This window comes from Solanum tuberosum, unplaced genomic scaffold (genome assembly GCF_000226075.1).
Source record: "Solanum tuberosum cultivar DM 1-3 516 R44 unplaced genomic scaffold, SolTub_3.0 scf00609, whole genome shotgun sequence".
Classification (NCBI taxonomy): domain Eukaryota; kingdom Viridiplantae; phylum Streptophyta; class Magnoliopsida; order Solanales; family Solanaceae; genus Solanum; species Solanum tuberosum.
In genome coordinates, this window is record NW_006239522.1 from 202,272 (window position 1) to 208,948 (window position 6,677).

At 31.8% G+C, this 6,677-nt stretch overlaps 1 long non-coding RNA gene across 2 annotated transcripts; it reads left to right on the forward strand.

Annotated features, from left to right (window-relative positions):
- The first annotated feature begins 141 nt into the window (after positions 1-141).
- On the forward strand, positions 142-6,413 carry LOC102581062 (uncharacterized). 2 transcript variants are annotated; one of them, XR_001472249.1, is made up of 3 exons: positions 142-429; positions 625-702; positions 6,171-6,413. It is a non-coding gene; the product is annotated as an uncharacterized lncRNA (long non-coding RNA). The 2 variants fall into 2 exon arrangements; XR_368844.2 differs by lacking the exon at positions 6,171-6,413 and adding an exon at positions 2,227-2,371.
- The last annotated feature ends 264 nt before the right edge of the window (positions 6,414-6,677 follow it).

Genomic DNA, 6,677 nt, shown 5'->3' on the forward strand with positions numbered 1-6,677 from the left:
ATAATATAGAAGAGTGAAGCCTAGGACGACCAGGGGCAAATTAGTAATTATGTTATTATGCAAGGGTAAAATTGTAATTACGCATAATTGATATTTTAACAAAGTAAGTTCCTTTTCCTTTTCCTTTCCCTTCCAAATCATTCCAGATCTCTCTCCAATACTTCCAGATTATGATTAACAATTGCTATTTGCTTAGGAGAGAGATCTAAGAGCCAAAAAAGAACAATGAAAAACTTCCTTGCATCTCTTCATCATATCTCTTCTTCCCGACTTCTCCTAAAGCTTGGGTTACGAGCTAAATTAACTATATAGTTCGAGATTTGAGGAAGATGACCTAAAAACTTCGTCTCTTTTTCAAATTAGAAACATTGGTTGTTGCTAAATCAAAATAGCCTTCAGTTTGGGGAATCTCAGTAGCTCCCATCCAAGGTTCAATTCTCCACCCACATTGTAATTTAATCCCCATTTTTCCTACCCCGATTTTATAAAAAAGAAAAAAAAAGAATAGCCTTCAATTCTCCCTATTCACTTTCAATAATATTTTTGCAGAGAAGCGTATGCATTCGATACAGTTCTTTTACTATTTTCAGCTTTCTTAACAGTTGCTTTTTGATCTCTTTGTAGGTGCTGATGTTTCAACAAACACTTAGAGCTTGTAATCTTTATGATTGTGAACCTGAAGGTATATATGATTAATTCCAGGTATATACTATCATATTTTCCGGAAAGCAGTAGCAAGTTACTTTTTTTTCATTGTTCCTTTTGGTATTTTTTTCTTTGTTCTTCTTATGATATTTATATGTTATATATTCAAATTTTCATTTAGATGGTGACTTTTGATGAAATAATTTTTTTTTGATGAAAAGATGATGGTGACTTAGAATTATATGCTTGCGAAACTTTGAGGATAGGAAGTTTTATTCCACTTTTGGATTTGAGTTGCTCATATGAACTTCCACAGAAGCTATCGCATTTATCACTAGGTTTTAGAGGGTGACTCCAGCCCCACCTCTATTTAGATATTGCAATTTCATTAATGAAAAATCATATGTATAGGACCAACAGGGCCAGTGGCTATGACTAAAATATATTTTAGAAGTTCATAGAGGTGTATTTAGTATTTACAATTTAGGCTATTTAGGCTTTAAACAATTGTTTAAATATGTCAGAGATGAAGTCATATTTGAGAAATATGTCATAAGCTATTTCCAATTATTCTATTATCCATTGTTTTGACTCTTGGGAAGCAATAAGAATAAGATTAAAGGAAGTAAGCACTAAAGTATTGAATAGAAAAACATAGTTATAAGATGTGGCATAGTTTTTTTCCTAAAGAATAATTGTCCGCCACAATTATAGATGGATAGCTTAAGTTGTATGGAATAAGAATGTCATCTATTGTACCTTATGTTTTCAAACACAATTGGCATGTGGGAGAAAGTCTTACCATATGACCTAATCGAATAAATTACTATCTAATATTTGCAGTATTTTTCTTAATCTATGAGGGTAAAAGTTGCCTTGTTATTTGGGACCAAGGGATTGCTTGTTCTTCACTAAATTAGTTGATCTATAAAAAGAGTACCTATGATGAAATAACAATCAGTTTATTTTTTTTAAAAATGATTGGTGAATGCCAAGAGAATCCCATGTTCTAGGGGTTTGGTTCAACAGTAAATGTTGTGCTATGTGGAACGCGAAAATGTGCTAGGTGTACATCACACGTTTGAAGTTTGGGTGTTATATCAAATTTTGTATTTAATTGAATAACAACATTGTGATAAATCCATTATCTCAGTAGTTTCTCGGTCATAAAAAATATTTGACGAGAGAGTCCACAAGATCATGCTGTTAGGACAATGTTCCAATTTCAGCTTCCAATTTCGTTTTTAGAGGGTTGTACAGAGGTGATAAATGATTTTAAGATCCATGGGTATTTATGCTTGTCATGTCTCATAATCCAGGACTATGTTGCTCGGACTCTTTAAAAATGTCAAGAGGTGCATGTCGGATTCGCCAAAAGTAGTGCATTTTTGAAGAATTCATTTGTAGTTTTCATGATTCATTTTTCTTGATATTAGGCTCGAACAAGCAGAACAAAATCGCTAAGAAAATCTCGAGTACATTTAGTTGTCAAGCGTCATTGCTGAAGAACTTATAGCATGTCACCTAATATCTGAAAAATTCTCAGATATATTGCTCTTTTTTCCTGAAATTTTTCAATAGGGAAGCACCATTCTTCAGGCGATATGGTAATACCATTATCTACGAGCAACAATATCTATAAATGTATAACAATTTTTCAGATGCTTCTCCTACAAAATGATCAGTTGAGCATCTTTCGAAGATCTGCAATCAGCCATACTGCAAATGCAGTTGGTATAAGCCTCTCGACGATGCATTCCAAAGTAACTTAGTAAGAAATCCTTCTCCATAACTCTTTATGAGTTTAGTTGACCACATATTTTTTATTTAAGTCAAACAAGTAACTGATAGTATTCCTACTTTTTTTTGAATATGTAGCCAAGATTTTAAAAGCTAAGCTTATATATGTCATGTACAGGCAGGTAATGGTAGAAACTCAGGGAGTTAATGTTTATTGGAATGCTTGCATATTTGAGTGTTGACATTGCGCCCTTTGTTAGCTGCTCTTCATCTATGACGATCTTTACGGTTGTTTTTTTTTTCCGGCATCTTCTGCGTTCTGGCTTTCGTAAACAATTCTTATTTCTCTTTTCTCTTCGGTTGTTGCTTTAAATTTTCTTTTTATGTTTTTGTTCGTTCCCTGCTTAACATTCAAAACAAGAAACGTACCTATTGTTTTGATAGTGAATCAAATTCCAAGCAAGATGAGAAGTTATGGACCCATGCAGGAAAGGGTCATGAGGCTCAGGTTTAATTCAAGAATAGCCAACATAGACGAAGAAAGATTGATTTTAACCCTCAAAGGATGCATAGAAAGAAGAATAAAAAAAGACCAAAAACAAGGAAAGGAAGAAGAGATCAAATACAACCAGGAAACTGCAATAGTATTTGAAAAAAAAGAACAGAATGTTAAGCAGGGAACGAACAAAAACATAAAAAGAAAATTTAAAGCAACAACCGAAGAGAAAAGAGAAATGAACTTTTGATTTTTTTAAATGTATACCCTTTAATGCTATGGCCCTGAATTTTATAATTAGAATGGTAAATGGAGTAGATCGCTGCTTGAAAGTTGTTATTGAATGAATTTACTACTACTAAATATCCTAGATGTCTAAACCAACTATGCTGCATCTTATATTTCTATTTTTCCTTATACATGCAAGTAATTCCCTGCTTTGGCTATGTCATGGTACAAGTTCTAATGCTCATTGTGTTGTGAATGTGAGAGAAACACTATTTCTACCTAATATTTGAAGTTGTTGGAAGATGTTGAGTTGAAACATCAAAAGGTCCATGTATATTTTACATTTAAAGTTTTAGAAATACCTGTTGTAAGAGAGTGACTTTTGATGAGATTATATGCTAGATGTCAACAAATGTATTTTAGGATGGATAAGATAGTTAACATTTATTGTTGATCATTGGATAAGCTATTTTATTTATATGACTTGCATTTTTGTTTTAAGATTAGAGTTGGAGTGTTCTTAGTCCTCCTCGAGATGTTACATTTAATATGCCGGATCTGTGCTTAGAACATGCTTCTCCTTTGTGTCACCACCAAATAAAATGTTCTATTCTTTCATTCTCTACTTATTAGACTTCTTTAGTTTTTTTGGAAACTATGCACTTGGAGCATCTATAAGTGAGCTCTTATAAATATAAAACATTGGACCATTAGAGTATTCTAATACACAATTTGAACTTAAAAGTACAAACAGTGATGAGGTTCCCAGATCCTCAAAAAATGTATTATGCATTTTCTCTTGACTCTTGAGTCACAATTTTTTTTTATTACAAGGGAAACCCGCAACCGCTACCCTTTGGGTGCGCACAGGGTAAAACCCCCGCTCCTATGCAATAGCTTGCAAATCACATAGGAGAGGTAACCCGCACTAGGCAAGCCCGGTGCGACGAGCTCGACCCAGAAGGCAAACCCCTTGCTTTCGCAAGCAAGGGGTTTCGAACTTGAGACCTCCAAGTCCCAAGCGCAAACCACTGGGCCACCTCTTGAGTGACAAATTTAGCTTAGCACTTTTTATGTCAAATGATAATTTGTATCTGTCCAGGAGAAAAATCATATCTGATAGTTCTAAGAATTGACCGAACAATGTTTTGAACCTTAGCAAAGAACAAGGTTAACATTTAAACATATATTGTCATTGTTTTTATTCAATTTTTTTTTTTATATTTTGTTCTTTTGCTTAGATTTTATAGTTGTGTTTGTTTTTTTTTTAAAAGAGAATTTTCATGCAATTTAAGGTTGCACGATAGAGATCAATGGTAACTCAGAGTAGGTTTATCTCTATTGAATAAATTTTATGATTATTATTCATCTTCATTTCTGGTACTGTAGCTAAACTTACTGAAATACATATCTTACATTTTGATATTACAAAATTAGGAAGGAAACTTATCAGTGAAAAATTATTGAAAAAGCTGCATAAGTATCAGCATTTCCTAACGGATTAGCTGCATAGTACAATGATGCATAATCTTTAACTCGATTGGATGTACCTCCTTTACGGGACTTGGCTAATCTAGAGTCCTTATTTTAATTGATCCGCCAGTATTGCTTTATGTTACACTACTACATGTTATTGCGATAAATTATGAGGGTTTTTTCTGAGGTCAGCTATATGACATCAATTAAGTTGATATTTTTCTTTTCTATAAAGAAAACTATAAATCGTCAAGAACACAGAGATATTAGAAAATAAAAATGCATTGAATAAAAGTAGGCTTAATATCTATTCTTATGGTTTCAATAAAATAGATTTAATCTAAAGTGCCATATTGTGATTGGTCAAGCTAATCTATAGTTTGCAGTGTCTAAACTTTCATGCTTATTGTATTTTGAGGTTTATCTTTTAGATTTTTGTTTTCTTATTTATTTTTTCCTTGAGACATTTTACCTACGCATCATTTGAAAGTTCTTCCTCTTATTGCATAACTTTAAATTTGAGAACTTCACAGCTCCTTCCGCGTGGCCAAATTCATCACTTTCTTGCCCTGTTATTTAGTTATTCAAGCTTTTTGATGAACTTTGTGTAGATTTTCTGGTATTAGATATTTGTATGGTTCTTCTGTTACTTTTTTGAGATATTAGGTAAAGTTTTAATCAATAATCTTACGTGCTTTTAGGATTTTGTTGTGGATACCTTGGCAAAATTAGTTAAAGGAACAATTGTTTTTATTGTAGTTATATATATTTAAAGAGGACCCTAACGACTATCCTGTTGTTAAATTCTTTAACAATAACAATACCAAGGTGACATTTCCATAATCTATTCACATTATATTTTCTACTTTGATTATGATCATCTTGTCGCTATCTGAATCTTCATCTGCTCACCAATTCAATTTTTTTTGTTATAATGTTTCTACATTAGAAGCTTAGATGTAAGATGTGTATCGAAATTTTCTCTTCTTGTTATTTTCTTTTATTTTTAGACATTCACCTTGGATTACATTAATATACTTGAATGTTGTCACTACTATTGATCTTATGAACCTAAGGAACAAGTACTTAGATCCTTTCAGATTTTAAGGATAATACTGAAATTGAATTGAAAGTGCACAATACACCTGATCTAAGATTCACCCATGAAGACTACGAAAAATGTTGCAAATTGTCATGGTACTGAAATTTTGTGAACAGGTAGCTTCATGCCTATATAATGGTTGCTTAAAAGTTACTATATGTTTCTAACCCATCAATTTGAATAGTAAATCATTTTTGATGATACGTACTATTTATTGATGATTCGAAACAAAGTTCAAGTGGCTATGTACTGAACTAACAATGTTGTCTTTATCCCTGTTTAATTTTTTCAGTAGACAAGTTTTAATAAATTTAGTTTGAGATATATTTTGAGCATGTTATTTGATTAATTATATTATTTTCTTGAAAATACAAGTGGTGAATTGACCTAGATATGTTTTCCAGTAATTGTGTGTTGAACTGTTTATCAAATTTTTGGTAGCTTAACTAGGTGATCATTAATGCATTTATTCATATTGTGCAGTTTGAATAAGACGCAACGGTTGAAATAAAGCTAGAGTTGTATACGGTCAGCAATCTATATTGTTTGTTTGCTTTTTCTTATCAATCAAATGTTGTAAAAAAATTAGTTTCTTATTTTAGTTAAACTTTCAACAAACACGAAAGGGCTATGGACATTCCTCCATATCTGAGGCACTTTTATAGTATCTTTGTAAATATAAATTTGCATTCCTTACAACTTTGTAATACAAATAATTAATTTCAATTCGTCGGGCCTTTATCTTAGCATGGGCATATTATATCTAGTATAATTAAAAATCTCATTTATTACATGGCTCAATTTCATTGTTGTGTTTTAAAATTAACCTAAACTAATCAAATTCAAATTCATATCCAAATCTATCTAATAACCTCATATCCGCCTCACCCATAATCCCATTAAACTAACGGGAAAAAAAATCTTAATTTTCATTTATTAATTAATCTAAATTTAATTTGTTCTTCATATAATTGTTCATCTTCTTCATTG